Source organism: Eptesicus fuscus, chromosome 4 (assembly GCF_027574615.1).
Source record: "Eptesicus fuscus isolate TK198812 chromosome 4, DD_ASM_mEF_20220401, whole genome shotgun sequence".
Taxonomy (NCBI): domain Eukaryota; kingdom Metazoa; phylum Chordata; class Mammalia; order Chiroptera; family Vespertilionidae; genus Eptesicus; species Eptesicus fuscus.
In genome coordinates this window covers 62182609-62201304 of record NC_072476.1, presented here as the reverse complement: position 1 = coordinate 62201304, position 18696 = coordinate 62182609, and the positions used below count along the sequence as shown (strand labels likewise).

The 18696-nt window shown below is 39.7% G+C and overlaps 1 long non-coding RNA gene across 1 annotated transcript; it reads left to right on the top strand.

Annotated features, from left to right (window-relative positions):
• Nucleotides 1–129: 129 nt before the first annotated feature.
• On the top strand, nt 130–17722 carry LOC129148716 (uncharacterized). The gene is made up of 5 exons (XR_008555677.1): nt 130–224; nt 816–938; nt 7060–7166; nt 10171–10302; nt 17639–17722. It is a non-coding gene; the product is annotated as an uncharacterized LOC129148716 (long non-coding RNA).
• The last annotated feature ends 974 nt before the right edge of the window (nt 17723–18696 follow it).

Below are 18696 nucleotides of genomic sequence, written 5' to 3'. Positions count from 1 at the left end.
CTGCCAGCTCACTTTAAGAGCAGCAGCTTTGTGAAAAACAACCCCGCTGCGCATGCGCACGCCGCGGCGGCCGCCCGCCCGCCCCGCGCGCCCCCTCCCTCCCTCCCTCCCGCGCCGGGCTCGCTCCCTCGCTCGCGGGTACAGTAGGTGTGAGCTCGGGGGAAGACGGCCCTGGGACTGCCGGGAGGCTGAACCTGACTTCTCTGCATGGGGAGCTCCTATTGGTAGGCAGGCAGGCTACCGTAAACCCTCGACGTGCCGCCTGGAGCCCCTTTGGAGAGAGAGCACTCTATTTAAAGATAACGGCAGAGGGGGGCATGGGGGGGGGGGGGGACCAGGGTTGGATGGGGAGCCGTTTGCAAAGCCAAGTAAGGATAAACTGCCGAGTGTCCAGCCCAAAAGCGTGCTTTATGGGCACTGCAGGGTTCTGACCGCCGTGCCTGGCTGGGAAGAGGGAAAAAAGTGATGAGTGAGGAGAGATGGGGGCAGGGGAATAACCGGTTGGGCAAGCGGCTGGCTGCTGAGCACAATCTTAAACGAATTTCAGAAGAAAACGTAGTAATAAAACCAGACAAGAAATAGTGTTCTCCGGCGAGAGCCTTCTTGGCTTGGATATTTTTGTTGGTTTGTTTGAAAAAAAAAAACACCAAAAAACAAAAAACCAGTGCTTTGCAGCCAGGGTGGAAATGAACCCATTGGAGGCCAAAGGAATCTTAAAAGAGAATACTGTAAAGAGCAAGGAAGACAAGCAAGCATAGTTTAATCTGTAGGTTTTGCTTTCTCTTCAGCCGCTTTCTTTTCCGTCTCTTAATTAGATAGCAACGGGAAACAGCCAAGTTGTTTGCATGATGACACCGAGGGGAAGAAAGGCTTGACCACTTCCTCGGAGGAAGAAAAAGTCCTTTTTTGAGACACCACCTACAGCTAAAATTTGCAGGGTATGACATGATTATAACTCCTGTGTCCAGAGGATTAAGAATAGAGTTCGGCCTGAAAAAGTACCACCTTTCAAAAGGCAGCATGACATAGTGTTTTACCTGGCATAATGTTTGCAACAAGATCGGAAAAATCTTTGTTGGGAATTAGTGAAGCACATACCATAGTTTTTTAAAAGCATGATTTGGTTTATAAATAGGGCTTAATTCTGCAAAGCTCTAATTTTAATTTTCAGTCTTGGACTGTTCAAAATAAGAATTCTAATACATCTTAAAAGCAGGTACATTTGTCTATTGTGAAAGTTTTGGTAACATGGTATTGCTTTCATAAAATCACAATGAGATTCAAAGTATAACAGCATACACTTATCTAGACTTTTGCAATCAACAGACCTGCTTATTAGAGAACTATAGAAAGAAAAAATATGAATCTGGATATATATATGTATATACATATGTATATGTGTATGTGTGCATATATATATATATATATATATATATATATCCAAATATACTTTGAAGAGTTTTGGCTGTCCCAAGTCTAAAACATTTTAGATTCTTTTGTGTCATATATTTGGATAGGTTGAACCTATGAGTCACAATAAACTAAACTCATTGGGCTTTCTGTTTTCTTTTTTGGAAGAAATGAAATTTTATTTAGTTGGATTTTAGTTGACAAGGCAATATCTTGAACTCAACGGCATTATATGAGGATATAAATATGCAAAATATTTGGATAGTTAATGGGCAGGCCATTTATTTTTGATAGTTATGCATAAAACTATGAATTTGTGTATTTGAGTGGAGAAAATAGTCCCTCTCTTTTTCCTCTCTTGGTTGACACCTGGTGGAAATTCTAGTTCAAGTACTTGGGATTTTGTACTAGCTTTGGTAACAGATACTACTTGGGTTTTTTCGCCACCTAGTGGTAAAGTAGTGAGTTTGCTAAAATGTCAGCTTCTCAGCCTTATATATTAAACATTCAAATGACATTAGGCAAGGAATGAATTTAAAAGTGTAGTGCACAATAAGGTCTTCATTACTAAACTTGTTTTAAATTATTAAGTATTACTGAACAATGGCTGAATTCTTCAGAATTTTTAGTAAAATTTCTTCAGTTGAAATATAACTTATTTCTGAAAAAAAATAAGACTCAGCTGTTTAAATAAACTAGAATTGCATTTAAACAAAAAGAATTCTAAAATATTTATTTGTAGTTTGGAAAATTATTTTATCACATTAAATGACTCATTCGTGTCACTGTCTTATCTCATTCTTTTTTTTTTTTGAAGCTTTTAGGATATAATAAAGCATTGTCTTTGTTATTTATTTTGCTGTTTCTGTGTATTGTATTTTTACTGTCTTTCTAAACACTTTAGTAACTGAAAAGTTGCCAAGAAATTTTTATCCCCTATCATTTTCACTTAAGATCCTACTCACCTTAATTATTGCCTTTCTTCTCTTAGGGTTTGATTATATGACTCAACTTTCTTAAGTGCCTAAACTTGGATTTACTTCATCTTGTTTTCCTCTTATTTATTCAAATTATGAAAACACAAACAAACAACAAACAACTCTGGTGCCTCTAAATCCTTGTTTGCATTTTTATTTCTAAAAGGAAAACATGACTAAATTTTGAATGTTTTCTCTTGTAACTTTTATAACCTCCTCTGTAAAGGTTCCTTGTATAATATCTATCCATTAGACAGCTTCAAATGCTGTACTGTAGCTGTTGGTTATCTTGGGCTTCTGGACTTGCTTCACTGGGCTCTTACTGTATTTTGTGTTACATTTAAGCTATTCAACTTTACCACCAGGGATCTTTCCTGCTGCACCCCAGCCTACGTCTCATATGCCACCTCCTCCTACTCAACTGCTAGCTCTCTGTGCTACCATCGAGTACATCTCTGTCCCCTTTGTTAGCTTGTCTCACTGTTGCCAACGTGCAGTTACATGCTGCTTTCCATGTCCAGAACAACATCCCACTGCTGTGTCATCTCCTTTCCCTTCTAACCCCTCCACCAGATTAGTTGGCACAACTTAATGAAATTCCAGCTGCACAGAATAGTCCCCCTCCCCTTTCTATAGATTTTTTTTTCAGAGCTTAAATGGAAATCTCTTTTTATGGTATTTGATTCTTGGATTTTTAATTCAGTGTCTGTTCCACTGCCAAGTCTGTAGTTTTTTGCTTATTAGATCAAAATACCCAATTGTTATAGAAAAAAAAAAAAAAAAGGAAGTCATCTCAACGGAAAGTTTTGGTGTATGGTTGTAAGAAAAACTATACCAGCAGTCCGAACCTGTATCTTAACGAAAACCGTGACATCCATTCCATGCTTAATTTTTATTTTAACTATCACCTGACAGGCTTGAGTGTTACGAAGGTAAGGGAAGTTTATTTTGTTTATTTGTTTTTTAAGTCTTAATTCTGCATTTGAGTATTTTGTAACTCTGACAACACTTTAACATCTTCAGAATGCAACCAATTGGACTTTGGTGTGGAGATTGGAGATAAGATTTGCTATAGTATTAGCAAAATGAGTAAGACTTGTTTTTATATTTGATAGTTAATTATATGATGTGTTTGTTGCATTCTTCATATTTAGTAGACATTTAAATGTGTTGTGGATTTCATGAGAAAATTCAGAACCAAATTTGGTTTCTGTTCTTCCTCATTAAAAAAATAGTGTGATGTATGTCCTGTGAATACCATTTAATCTATTTATTTATTTTTAAATATAATTTTTTATTGATTTTAGAGAGAAACATCAATGATGAGACAGAATCATTGATTGGCTGCCTCTTGCATGCCCTACACTGGGGACTAAGACCACAACTTGGGCATGTACCCTGACTGGGAATCAAACTAGGACCTCCTGGTTCATAGGTTGACACTCAACAACTGAGCCACACCTTGATTTAAAATGTCCTGGCCAGATGGCTCAGTTGGTTGGAGTGTCATCCCCTACACCAAAATGTTGTAGGTTTGATTCCTGGTCAGGGCACATGCCTAGGTTGCAGATTCCATCCCTGGTCAGGGTACTTACAGGAGATAGCTGATCAATGTTTCTTTCTCAGATCGATGTTTCTGTTTCTCTCTTTCTCTCCTCCCCTTCCTCTCTCTCTCTAAGAATCGATAAAAACATATACTGGGGTGAGGATTTAAATAAATAAATAAATAAATAGATAGATAGATAGATTTAAAGTAAAATCATCTATAATTCTACTATCCACCCACAGATGTACCATTGTCAACTTTTTGGTACATTTCTATCTAGATGTATAAGTAAGAAAGAAGAGCATTGCCAGTTAAGCTACGACAGTGCTTTTTATCATGGAGAATTCTTTGACTACAGATTTATTTAGTGCCTCTCAGGGATAGTCTCTTGAATGGATTTGTAACATTAAGGGCCTGCTAACTTAGATGAGTTAGTAATAGGTGTATGGGACAGTTACTCATCTAGGCTCAAGTGGCATTGGGCCTACAGGTAGGATCAGAAATTCTGAAATATTTTATAACTTTTGACCAGGCACAACTTTATGTAACAAGGGTAAAAGCATTCTAATTATAGTAACTAATATCTTCTTGATGGATATTAAGTTTTAGTGGCAAAATGTAATTCAAAAGAACCAGTTCTCATTCTTTTAAATATCAAATTCATATTTGGCTAACAAACTTTATATTTGATAATCTTACTTGGAGAATGTTGTCCTTCCACTCATCTACATTTTCTCTGTTGATGAAGAGAAAATTATTATAAATGACTTAAAAAACCCCAAACTTGCTATTTACTGCTACTACCTTCTTAATACTGTTTAATGTAAGCAATTTTCAAGGGTCATACACTTAAGGTTAAGATTAGTTTTATTTACTATTGTTAACTATTATCCTTATGTTATCATAACTTAAAAATTATAAGAGAGAATTATTACTTCTTGCCCATCTGAGATCAGCTCAGTTTTCATGCTACTGTCTTTCCTGTTGTTGGGGAAAAGCTGTAAGGAAGAGGGATAAATTTAAGTTTAAAAGTTTGCTGAGGACTCACTGCCTCCAGAATTTTAAGTGTTTCAAATGAACTTTTGTTTCTGGGTCAGGAAACAGGTTAGGTGATAGCTAAACCTTAAAAATCACACTTTTAATCTATAATCTAGTAAATTCACATCTAGACAGTCAGCAACTGGTTTTATAGTTGTTGTTTAGGATAAACATTTTAGTTCATGTATAAACTACTTAAATCAATATATTTTAGTGGAATCATGAAGCAACTGAAAATTTCTGCCCCAAATTGATATAACAATTTTGTAGTTATGTATGAATTTCAAATTATTTTGTTGCAGAGAATGTGATAGAAAGAAATTTAATACTTTAATATTTTGGACTTTGAAACATATGAAGGCTTTTATGGGCATGGACGTACACATGCACAGAGCAAAATAGCCAAAGTAAGGAGCAGAAGTATATCAGGAATAATTTACAAATTAAATAATATGGTCTGATTTTGGTCTTTAGAAAGTAGGAGTAATGCCTGGCCGGTGTGGCTCAGTGGTTGAGTGTCGACCCAAGAAGCAGGAGGCCATGGCACATGCCTGGGTTTTGGGCTTAATCTCCAGTAGGGGGCGTGCAGGAGGCAGCCGATCAATGATTCTCTCTCATCAATGTTTCTCTCTCTATATATAATCAATAAAAAACATATTTTTAAAAAGTGGGAGTAATGTTTCAGTAAAACCAAAATATTTTGTTGTTTTTTAATCCTCACTCTTTAGGGTATGTTTTTCATTGATTCTATAGAGAGAGAGAGGGAGGGAGGGAGGGAGAGAGAGAGAGAGAGAGAGAGAGAGAGAGAGAGAGAGAGAGAGAGGAGAGAGAGAAACAGCAATGTGAGAGCGAAACATTGATAGGTTGCCTCCCATAGGCAGCCCCTACCTTAGCAACCTGGGTATGTGCCCTGACCGGGAATTGAACCCAAGATCCTTCTGTGCATGTGATGATACTCTAACCAACTAAGCCACATTGGCCAGGGCACCAAAATAATTTTATAAGGTATGAGTTAAAAACAAAATTTGGAAGCTAGAGTAGATATCATCCTATCTAATAAAAGAGTAATATGCAAATGGACCATCACTCTAACACACAAGATGGCTGCCCCAATGTGGACACAAGATGGCCACCACAAGATGGCCAGCAAGGGAGGGCAGATGGGAAGGACCAGGCCTGCAAGGGAGGGCAGTTGAGGGCGATCAAGCCTGCAGGGGAGCGCAGTTAGGGGTGACCAGGCCAGCAGAGGAGGGAAGTTGGGGGTGACTGGGCCTGCAGGGGAGGGCAGTTAGGGGTGACCAGGTCTGCAGGGAGGGCAGTTAGGGGCAAACAACCTGGCAGGGAGCATCAGTTAGGCATCAATCAGGCTGTCAGGGGTGTGGTTAGGGGATGATCAGGCTGGCAGGCAGAAGTGGTTAGGGGCAATCAGGAAGACAGGTGGGCGAGCAGTTGGGAGCCAGCAGTCCTGGATTGTGAGAGAGATGTCCGACTGCCCGTTTAGGCCCGATCCTACTGGGATCAGGCCTAAACAGGCAGTTGGACATCCCTCGAGGGGTCCCAGATTGGAGAGGGTGCAGGCTGGTCTGAGGGACACACACCCCCGTGCACGAATTTTTGTGCACCGGGCCTCTAGTTTTACATAATTCTGTTGTCAAGTCATATCTTTTACATGTACTTCTAGAAATAAGAAACACTTCATTTCTACCAGAGGGCTACTTTAATAGGGAGAAGTCTTTTAACTTTAATTTTCCATTATTATTTTTGCAATTATTTGGATCTGTTTTGGTGAAATTTGATAGAAGCCTTTAGAAAGGTGAATGTATAAAAAGAAACTGAGCTGAGCCCTGCCCCCTTCCTTAGGTCTTTCTGCAAATGAAGAAGAGAAGAAGTCACTTGTTAGACAAATGGCTAATGGGAGATTGTTGAAGGGGAAAGACTGATTGTAAAACAGTAATGATCCTAAAGAGGATATTGTGGGGAAGAACAAAAGACCATGCCATTTTACTGTTTCTAGCACTAGCCTTTCTTATCTTCACAAACCTCAATGCTTTTGTGTTCTAATCACATTGTTCCTTTCTATCTCTTCAGTGATGTTCAGTCCAAATGAAACGAAATGTTGGTCATTGGCTCATGGTGACCAGTCATTGGAGGACAAAGCTAGTTAAGTGAACTGCATAAAAATCACAAAATCAAAGGTAAGAAAGGCCCTCAGAGAGCAATGTGAGGGTGAAGGGCAAGAGATATATCCTCTGGGGGATGTGGGAACAGAGAAATATGAATGAAGAGTTATTGTGGACAGAGAGTCCCAAGACTCTTCAGTGGTTAGGCTCACATTCAAAGAGTGGACATGGTGCAGGCATGCTTAGTAATGATAGGAAGTCAAGAAGACTTTTGGGGGGTTTGGAAAGTCTGGCTGATTATGGAAAATGGGAGGAGGCTGTCAGGGTTGGTGGAATGAAGCAGGGTTTTTTTTATTTTTTATTTTTGTTTTTTTTTTTATGGGTGCATAGGACATGTATAAATTAGCTACAAAGTCCAGAAACCACGAGGTAGTACACTAGTGGGGTGTGTGAGTGTGAGTGAGAAAGAGGTCATCATTATAACACCTGGAATACTAGTATATTTTAATACAATTATCTCTCTCTATAAAAGCCTCAGCAATTGTTACGACCGGGCAACTGGATGACCGGCCAGTAGCTATGACGCGCACTGACCACCAGATGGTCAGTGTGCTCCCACAGCCAACCTCTTGCAGCCGGCCAACTTCCCGCGGTCCCTCCCCTCAGCCGGCCAGCCCCTATTGTCTGGGAGGGACCCCACCCATGCACGAATTTGTGCACCGGGCCTCTAATTACTTTATAACCCTATGTATTTTGCTCATTATCTTATTGGCTTCTATTAACAGCCCAATGAGGTAATACTATTACATTATATCTATTTTATAAACAAGGAAACAGACTTAGAATGATAAAGTAACCTGACCAATCTCATGTAGCTACTAACAGGTGGTGCTAGCTGAACCTGTGATCTTAATCAGTAGGCCATACTGCCCGCAAGTCAGTAGGCTTATTTATTAATACCTCCTACAAGAAGGCTTCTGTAAACAACCTCCCCTGCCCTAGTTTGGATTGTGTGTTTCTCATCAGTGTTCACAGAACCCTTTAAAAACCCTATTCCTTAACAACCTTTTTTGTAATTTTTACATTTATTGTCTCTTTCATCATAATCCAAGCCTCTCAAGGGCACTCTTCATGTCTTACCTATTGCTCAAGTGCTAATCATTTTTATATCTCCAGCACTTAGCATAGTGCTCAACACATAATACACACTCACTAAATGTTTATCAATATGTGATAAATTGCTAATGGAATGTTATTTTAAAGCAATTTTTTATTATAAGATTGTAGAATCTTTGGGGAATTTTTTCTAGATGACCATGTGAAACCACATGAGACTGATGAATTAAACATTAGACCTAAGTTCAGACCATAATTTTGTAAATGTATGCTGGTGGCCAAAAGGTAATCATCATGATATTTTATTGTCCAATCCCAGTCAAAGTAAGTAAGAATTACTGGCTTGTACTAAAATAAAGTTTTGTGGTTAGAAAGTAATTTTCATATTAAAAATACATATGTCCATTTTCAGCATTTTTCTACTTATATTACATTTGGTATATTCTTTACAATGGATTAATAAAGAGTCTTCCAGCCTGCTTTTGATTGCTTAGGAAAAATGCAATTGTGTGCCATAGCAGAGAACAAAAGACCTGACTGTAAGAATTTGGGAGAGGTTAAATGAAACTTGAAATATTGTTTATCTGTTTTTTTTAATATAGTTTCATAGCTGACATGTAGTAAAGTATTCTGAACAGCTTCTTCAAGTAGGTAACAGAAAGGTTTATTTCAAAAGTCTTGATTATATAATGTTTTATTTGCTATATATATATTGAGATTATGTATAGAGTAGAGACCTGGTACACGAATTTGTGCACAGGTGGGGTCCCTCGGCTTGGCCGGCTATCGGGGCTGATCGGGGCCATCTCACCCAGTCCTGATTGTGGCTGATTGGGCCAGCTGGCCGGGGGGAGGGACCATGGGAGGTTGGCCGGCCACGGGAGGTTGGCTGTGGGAGCACACTGACCACCAGGGGGCAACTCCTGCATTGAGTGTCTGCCCCTTGGTATTATAACACCTTGTGGTCAGTGTGTGTCGTAGCTACCGGCTGGTTGTCCAATAGTAACGGTCGCTTAGGCTTTTATATATATAAATGCTGTCTTTCTTAGAAATTAAAACCATGAAAAACATTTCTAAAGACAAACATTTATTCATTCATAGGTTTGGTACATTCAATAATTAGGTATGTGAAACCCTGGTGACTAAAAATACATATTATTTTTAAATGATTTTTTTTATATATTTAAAAATATTTTTTTATTTTAGAAACAAATAATTTGGTGAAAAATAATTTAATATGTGCTGTGGAAAAGCAAATTTTTTATGGATTTATGAATGGAAATGGGATGTTACATTCTGGGTACTTGCAAGATATCAGAAAACATGAGCAATGGTGGATTAAGGTTGTTTGTATAAATTTAACTCTTGAAAAGATGACCTAATTTTCCCTTAATAACTAAAAGAAAAACTCTGCTCTTTCATTCATTGCTATCATTATTTATCATGATGTTCAAATTGTTTGCAGTTTAGCTACTGGAAGCCCTTCCATGTGGCTTATGTGATTTCTTGACATGTTTCATCACTTTTTGACTTTCTTTCTGGCACAAGATATTAACCAGTTCATCTTATACTTTCCCTGCCCTAGCCCTGGAATCCCCATTTTAGCCAGAGTCTTTTTAGTAGAGAATAACATTTAGAATGCAAGCTCTGGGTATTAGATGTGCTCTTTGCTTTTGGGAGGGTAGCACTTCAAGGATTTCTCAGTGAGAGAACTAGGTTAATGTATACATACATCTGTATTCTGTCTACCTATCTGTCTGTCTGTCTAATCATGAGTGTACATTGACAACATCAGTTCTAATCCAGCACCTCAGAGTTTATTCTGATTATCACCCTTTCCATGTATGTAACCCTCTTTGACACTGAGAAACCTGGTTCCTATTGGCCTTATTATATTTACTTATCTGATCAGCATCCCCGTTGTGTAATCAGTCTTTCCTTTCCACTGCCCTCTTTTATGTAGGTGCGTTCTTCCCCTGAGCGGGCTCTGCTGTCCACGTCCGACTGTCCCTACATGGATACTCTCACCCTACTCAGGATTGGCCTCTCCACGCTGGACTGGCCGTTGTGAGATGCTGTCTTCACCTGGTATCAGGTAGGCTCTGACTCTCATACTTCTTCCACCTTCTCTCCTCTCCCCTGCCTCCCTGCCCGCCTCCTGCCACAAGCGGAGAAGGTATACAACGATTTCAGTTCAGTTGGGAATGAGAAAAGGAAGAGAGGTCAGAAGCTAAAAGAAGACTCATTCAGGAAAGACATTTTTTTTGGATCAGGTACCAATCTTGAGGGTGAGGTTAAAAGATATGAAAGAGACAGAAGTAATTGATAAAGCCACTTCTCTCAGAAGGTAGAAGAACGAGTTAGGATCCAGAATGCAATCCTGAGGATTAAGTTTTTTTGTGTTTTTTTTTTAATCCTTACTCAAGGATATTTTTTCCACTGATTTTTAGACTGAATGGAAGGGAGGGAGAGAGACAGAGAGAGAGACATCGATGTGAGAGACACATTGATTGGTTGCCTCCCGCATGGGCCCGGACTGAGGCCAGGGATTGAGCCTGCAACCGAGGTATGTGCCCTTGACCAAGAATCAAACTCGGGACCCTTCAGTCCACTGACCGACACTCCAACCACTGAGCAAAACTGGCTAGGGCCTGAGGATTAGTTTTTAGTACAAAGACCACATTCCACTTTAATAGAGAGTGGGAGAGAAGAATGGGTTCAATATAGGCTGGTTTGAAACTTTCTTGGCAGAAAGAGGAATGAATTTACATTCTATGGCTTTTACTTTCCGGCACAGACATTGCTGAGAATGAGTGATTTAGTGGGAGATTTGAGGAAAGTTCTGAAATCACTGTAGAGAATGAGAAAGTGAAATGAGCAAAAACAAACAAACAAACAAAAAAACCAGAAAGATTCCTGAGTGATATGGAAGATCTGAGAACAGAAACTGAAAATCAGTTGAGACGCCAACCTGAACAGTTACAGAAAATTCTCCAACAGCCCTCGGTGCTAGGAGTGGAGAAGGAAGTTTTTATCAGTTAAGTAGAAAGACATGGCAAAGTAAATGGAGAATATTGGCTAGAGAGAGATTGAAATGAAGGAATGGCCCAGGAGTGTAAGGCCCTGCTGAACACCAAGGTGAAGCTGGAGGCTGAGCTGCCACCTACCGCCACCTGCTGGAAGAAGGGGAGGACTTCAATCTTGGTGATGCCCTGGACAGCAGCCCCGCTGTACAATCCATCCAGAAGACCACCACCCGCAGGATTGTGGATGGCAAAGAGGTGTCTGAGGTCAAGGACAGCAAAGTTCTCAGGTGTTAGAGGCAACAGAAGTGGGGCACTCCTTGTGTGTGGGGGAAGGAGGCCAATGCAAAGTTCAGAGGTCATTGAACATTAAAAGAAAAAGAAATGGAATGAATGAATGTTGAAAGGTTGAGGTGAATAATTCTTTTTTTTAATACAAAGAAAATACTTTTATTTGTATAACAAAGACTAAGAAATAGTGACATAATAAAGTTAACAGTTTATGTCAGGACACAACTAGGTTTGAATGGCGTGTAACCCTTTCCTCCCACCTCTTCTAGCCTGCCTTAGAAAGCCAACATTTTAGTGTAAAGGGTTTTATTGAGTAGACTCTACTTGGTGTCTATTAACACAATAATGTTTTTATTTTTTCTGATTAAAATTCCCAATAGTGCTTTATAGAACATCCCAAGATAATTTATTGGGCACATTCCATAACTTTCTCATCACTTTCAGTTATTAAAAAAAACAAAGCAAAACCAAACTAATTTCACTCCAGTGTAAAAATCCAATCTGAAATATGATTCAAACGTAATCCACTCAATTCCCTCAACTAGCATCTAAGCCCTTTGTTGAGGAGAAATATGAGAGATGGCAGGGTTTGCTTATTGGAGATGAGGAAGTACCTCTCCCCACAGGACCGTACACGATTCTGTTGCTGCTCTGGGGGTCACAGAGGATATGGTGGGCTCCTCATAACTTCCTGCAATTTTTTTGGTCCACCACATAACTTCGGACACTCATGTCTTTCGTCTGCCTTTGGTCTACATCCCAGTCCCCTTAAGAAGCAGCTGTCGGGTACCCCAGGCTTTCTCCTCTCTTCTCTGTATTCCTTCATACAAGTCAAATATGGAAATCCTCCTCTGCATCCTCTGGTAGATTAGGAAGCCAGGAATGGGTTAGAGGTTTTCTTCACCTCCTTCTTAAAATCCTATAGCGTGGTCTCTTTTTGTCCCACGTTCCCTGGCTTAGCCAGCAAGTGCTCCTCCTTTAAAATCTCAGAAAATAAACAGGCACAATTCTTGGTGTTCAGATTAGCTCCCAGATTCCCAGGGACACAAGTCAGATTCTGCCCTGACACCCTCATAGGGCTTGCTGCACTATGAAGGCAAGCTTTGGGTGGTCTCTGGGTCCCTGACTCTGCAAGTATTCAGCTCGGTGGCAGACTGTGCATCTCTTCTCCTTGCCAGCACTCACATTACGTATTCCATTGAAACTCTGCCTTCAGTTGGCATCTGGTGGGTTGAGAAGACATACTTCTCTGCCCACCCAGGGCTGAGATGTTGGTTGGGAGTAGCAGAAGTGGTTCTCCTGCCTCCGAATAAGTCCTCAGGAAGGCTTTTGGCCCACATGGTTGGCTAGGTTTTTTAAAAGCATGGAAATATCATGCCTTTTTTTGTCATCATTTTTTAGTCATAATAGCCAATTCCAAGACATCAGGAAAAATCCCTATGAACAGTCTATTACTATAGCTTAAAACTAAACTAAATAATATCCTTCATTCTTATTTGATACTGTAGCCTACAATGAAAAGAAATAATCCACACACTAACTCACAGAATATGGCAAACCAGATCTTTTCAGTGTCTAAGATTTTAAGTTAGGGGAAGTTAAAGCAGCATTAGAAATACTATTAATAAATAATATTTTAGTTGTTTTGTCTGGCTTCCTTTTGGAATATGGTAGGTATAAAATGGCTATCAGAGTGAAGGAGAGGAGTTACTAGTATGCCTATTATTAAATCACTAGAAGCCCGGTGCACGGGGGAGGGGTCCCTCAGCCTAGCCTGCACCCTCTCGCAATCTGCGACCCCTTGGGAGATGTCTGACTGCCATTGGGTGAGAATCAGACCTGGCTGGCCCCACCCCTGTCAAGTCCTGCCAGCGGGGGACGCAAAGTCATGTCCCCGCCCACCCGCGCATGCCTCCTGCGCACGCAGCATTGCCTAACTGCACGCGCCTGCTGCACATGCAGCCTCCTGCTGATCGGTCGTTGTGGGTGAGGGCATCACGACCATTAGCATATTAGCTCTTTATTATATAGGATTGCTCAGCTAAGAACATAGCTCAGTAACAGTGTTTAACTTTTTATCAGAAAGGCTTTGAATGTAATAAGCAGGATTGGTATTGATTTAAAAAAAATAAACAGTTTCCTTTTAGACCTTTGAAATACATTAAAAAAATTTAGTAAATGTCAAAATGCACTTGTTAACTTATGTCTCATAATCCCCTTAACAGAGATTTGAATAAAGATGTATTTTAGGTTCTTCATATTTAGCTTAAATATGAAGATGATTTTAAGCATTCCCTATGGCTAACACATATAATGATGATTATTCCCAGAGTGATACTCTCTTTAAACTTTCTCAGCTGAATTCTTTCTGAGTGACATTTCTGCTAGCCATATCCTTGTTAAGAACTGAATAATGGACTAGGTTAATTAGAGACAGGTAATCTTACCTTGAATTAATCATCCTTCTATCAGAATAAATTAACCTTTTTAGCTCTTATTTTCTGGAATTCCCACCATTCTCGAGGCATTAGATAGCCTCACAAAATTTTAAACTAATTTGAATTTGGAAATGCCCATTACCAATAGAGTTATTAAACTTAATAATCACAGACATTTTCTGAGATCATTGAAGATAAGCCTAATTTAGGCAACTCACAGGCTTGTTTCTTAGCTCTGGGATCTGGGGAGATTCAGTTATCATCTCTGAATCTCCATCTCCTGACTTACAGAATGGAAATAACATATCTGTCTCAAATTGTGGAAATCAGATGAGAAAACACTTACAGTGGATTCTGAAATTCTCCACTGCAGTATTTGGGATTATTAGTATTATTTTGAAACATGTTGAAGTGGAGGCTTCACCACTGTTGAGGTTAACTCTTCCCTAATATCACAGATTCCTTTTCCCTGGCTTCCCTGTATTCATGGCAGGGATAAAAATAATGACAAAAAGCTGCGTGAAATAGTATTCTGATCAACTGGGGACTCCCATAATTTTTTTTATACACATGTGGCCCAGGGAGCAGATGTGTCCATCAGTCTGTCAAACACTGGAGCTCATCAGGCCCACCACGGTACAGATTCACAGTACCCTGTGACAAACAGACTGAAAAACTAGAATGCACTGAATAAGCCTATTTAACAATGCAAATATAAGTTCATGTGCTTTTGAAAGGCAAAACAGTGCAGTGCATTTCACCAGAGGTAATTTGGGAAATATTCAAACATTTGGCTTTAATTAGAAAGGCAGGAAAATGTATGAGAACTAGATTCCATTCGGACAGGGTTTGTTTATCCCTCTCATCTTGAGTTTGAGCCAAAAGCCCTCAATTTTGACTAATTCTTTAATGTTTCTCCAAATTTGGACAGAGCCTTTGGCCTATTTACACATGGATATAGCTTCGTTCAATGTTAGATAAGAGGGATGGTGGCCCGTGCATATCAGGACCTGCCCGAATGAAGAGCAGGAGATGGCCACAGAGTGGATAATGCTCTATGTCGGGGAAGAGGGGCACCACTAGTGAGTGGGTAAATGAGAATTTCGTGAGATGGCGGCAATCCCACCTGGAGTTTCTCTTAGGCAAAGAATATAGGTATTTAGAAAAAAAATTCAATAAACTACTTAAGAATAGTCCTTCCTCCCCACCCTCCACCCCCCATAAGGGAGAATTGCTTTTCATGTAAGGCTCTTGTTTTGGTGATTTCCCTAAAGAGTTGCTAGGTAGGTTTGGAGGTAGAATTTAGGATAGGGCCAAATTTTGAGGTATTTACGAGGAGAATGGAATGAAAGATTCTGGGGAATAGTAGGAGGAGAGAGGAGCCAGCTTGCTGGTCCCTTTAGAGAGGGAGGAAAGGGAAGGGGCTGCTTGGTGAAGGAATGACTTTGAAAAAAACAAAAATGTCTAATGAGGCATTTTTAAAATTGGTTTTTGAGTAGATGATAAAGATACATATTTCAACAGAAGTATACAATCATGGAGTATTGAGTCTCCTTAATATCCTGGTTCCTCAGTTCTTATCCTTCCTCCCACCAAGTAACCACTGTTATTATTTTCTTATGTACCCTCTCAGATTTCCTCATGCACATATAAGCAATATGAGTACTGACTTTTACTTTACTCTTTTGTTTTGTTCACACCAAATTTAATGTATTACATACATTGTTCTGTACCTTAACTTTTTTCACTATAATATATACGTGTGTGTATGTGTGTATGTATGTGTGTGTGTGTGTATATATATATATATATATATATATATATATAATCTAATAATAGACAAATATGCAAATTGACCGCACCTTCGCTACACCTAAGCCACACCCACCAGCCACGCCACGCCCACCAGCCAATCAGGATGAGTATGCAAATTACCCCAACAAAGATGGCGGCTAATTTGCATATCAAGACAGCGTCGAAAGAAGCCAAGAGCTGCAGAAGGGAGTAAAGCTTCGAAGAAGCAAGCAAGCCGGGAAGGGAGGGGGAGGAGAAGGGAGGAGCGAAGTCAGGGCCGGGGCGAAGGGAAAAGCAGGCGGGCTGGCGGAGAAGGCGGGGCGGGCGACAAGGGCGGAGCGGAGGCGGGGCCGGGGGTGAAGGGAAAAGCAGGTGGACTGGAGGAGAAGGCGGGGCGGGCGACAAGGGCGGAGGGGAGGCAGGGTAGAGTGCAGCAGGAAATCCTATTGCAGGATTTTTCCTGCAACGGGAACGCTAGTATATATACACACACACACACACACACACACACACACACACACACACACACATATAGTAGTGCTATCTTTCCTATCACTACATAGAGAGCTAATTCTTTTTCATTGTACCACTGTTTTCCATTATATTGATATACCATAATTAATGAAGGTATTGTGGACATTGGGTTGTTTCTGATTGTTTGCATTTACAACAGTATTGTAATGAGTAAACTTATATAGAGCTTGTTTTGCTTTAGTACATGCATACCCATAGAATAAATTCACAGTAGTGGTATTGTAGGACAAGATATGTGCAGTTGTAAGTTTGATAGACATTACTACATTTCCTCCCTAAGAAGTTGTACCCATTTATACTCCCACCAGAGAGGGAGAAAGGGAGTGGGGGAGAGAGGGTGAGGAGGGAGAGAGAGGGAAAGAAAGAGAGAGAGAGGGAGAGAGAATTAGAAAGGGAGAGAGAGAGAAAGGGGGAGAGAGAAGCTCGCACACATGTACCAGTGCACACACACCAACACCCATACTCATACCCACTACAATTCATTGCTTATATTATTTTTTTCTCTCTTCTGCTTTACCTGTTGTTTGTGGACTCTTCCCCACGTGTCTTCTTCAAATGTTATCCCCATTTGAGAGGCTACTGGTGTGATGAGAAAGTGTGGTGCTCTGGAGTCCTGGCTCTATCCCTTTCTAACTATGAGACCTTGGGCATATGGTTTAACCTCTCTGTGCTCCACTTTCCTCGCTGGTATGACATAGATAAAAATGACACCTACAGCCCTGCCAGCATAGCTTGGTGGTTGAGCATCAACCTATGAACCAGGAGGTCACCATTCAATTCCTAGTCAAGGCACAAGCCTGGGTTGTGGGCTCAATCCCGAGTGTGGGAGGCAGCCAATCAATGATTCTCTCTCATCATTGATGTTTCTATCTCTCTCCCCATCTCCCTTCCTGGCTGAAGTCAATTTAAAAAATATATATACATATATAAAAGAATGGAATGTTGAAACTTGAATTATTTTAATGAGATAAACAACGAAGATTCAAAATCTCATAGTATCATCCAGCTATGTATAGGACAGATTTTAAAACACACAATGGAACACTGAAAAGTGGCAAAAACCTTCATAAAGTACATATGAAGGTTAAACTCATTTGAAAAGAAGCAGATATGCAGTCCTTAAGAATAGAATTTCCATGTCTCATTAATACATCTAAAATATTTCCACTTTCTACTACAAATCTTAATGGTACTGAAAAAGCTGGTTTGAATCAGTTTCTACAATGGTCTTTGGATTTTAAATAACAGATTTGAAAGCTGGGAATAACTTTAATATTTTTTATATGGCCTAACTTTAAATGAACTTATGTGATAAGATATGGCATTAAAAAATATTTTTTCTCCTGGATAGATTAAAATAGGAACAGCAAAACAAGAGTCTGGTGGGATCACATAAAGGAGTCTTGACCTGTAGGAAATAATTTCCCATGATTCTTCAAGATGGCTTCAAGCACAAAAGTCAGTAAGCAATGGACTAACTTTCAGCTCTAAGTTAACTTCTGAAACCGGTTTTCTTTGCCTGGCAAAAAGATTTTTGGGAATTTAGCGCCATCTGCTGGTCAAATGCCAACTTTTCAGATTCCCTCTTGAGACATTTTCCAAGAAACATTGAATTGCTTTACATTTTCTAATAAATACCATTAAGTAAGTAAAAGTATCTCAAATATTAATGTAATTAACTTGTACATATAAAACAAAGACATGTTTCTCTACACTAGGCTACCTATAGTTATATGACAGAGTTTCAATTTTGAGTAAGTTTTTAATATTTGTACTTGATTTATTTTTTGAGAGCATTACACAAATAAAACTGCCACCTAGTTTTTTTAAAATTTAAATTCCTTATTGTTTAAAGTATTACATGAGTCTCCTTTTCCCCCCGTTGACCTCTCCCTGGCCACTCCCATCCCCCCAGTACATTCTCTCAGCCCCCTACTGTCTGTGTCCATTGGTTATGCTCACATGCATGCCTCCTACTTCTTAATACAAAAGAAGATTCTTTTCCCAAGAGAAGTTAGACTTGTCTATGTTCAATAAAATTTAAAATATTTTTTCTTTAAAAGGGCACATTTCTTTAAAAGATTGAGCTACGGATGTATATGTGTACATGCACGTGTATGTTTAATATAAAAATTTTCTTTTTAAAAATGCAAGTAGGAGCCCTAGTTGGTTTGGCTCAGTGGATAGAGTGTTGGCCTGTGGATTGAAGGGCTGTTGGTTTTGATTCTGGTCAAGGACATGTACCTTGGTTGCAGGCTTGATTCCTGGCCCTGGGTGGGGCTCATGCTGGAGGCAACCACATCGATGTTTCTCTCTCTCTGTCTCTCCCTCTCCCTTCCACTCTCTCTGAAAATCAGTGGAAGAATGTCCTCTGGTGAGGATTTTAAAAAAATTCTAATAGGGTCCTTG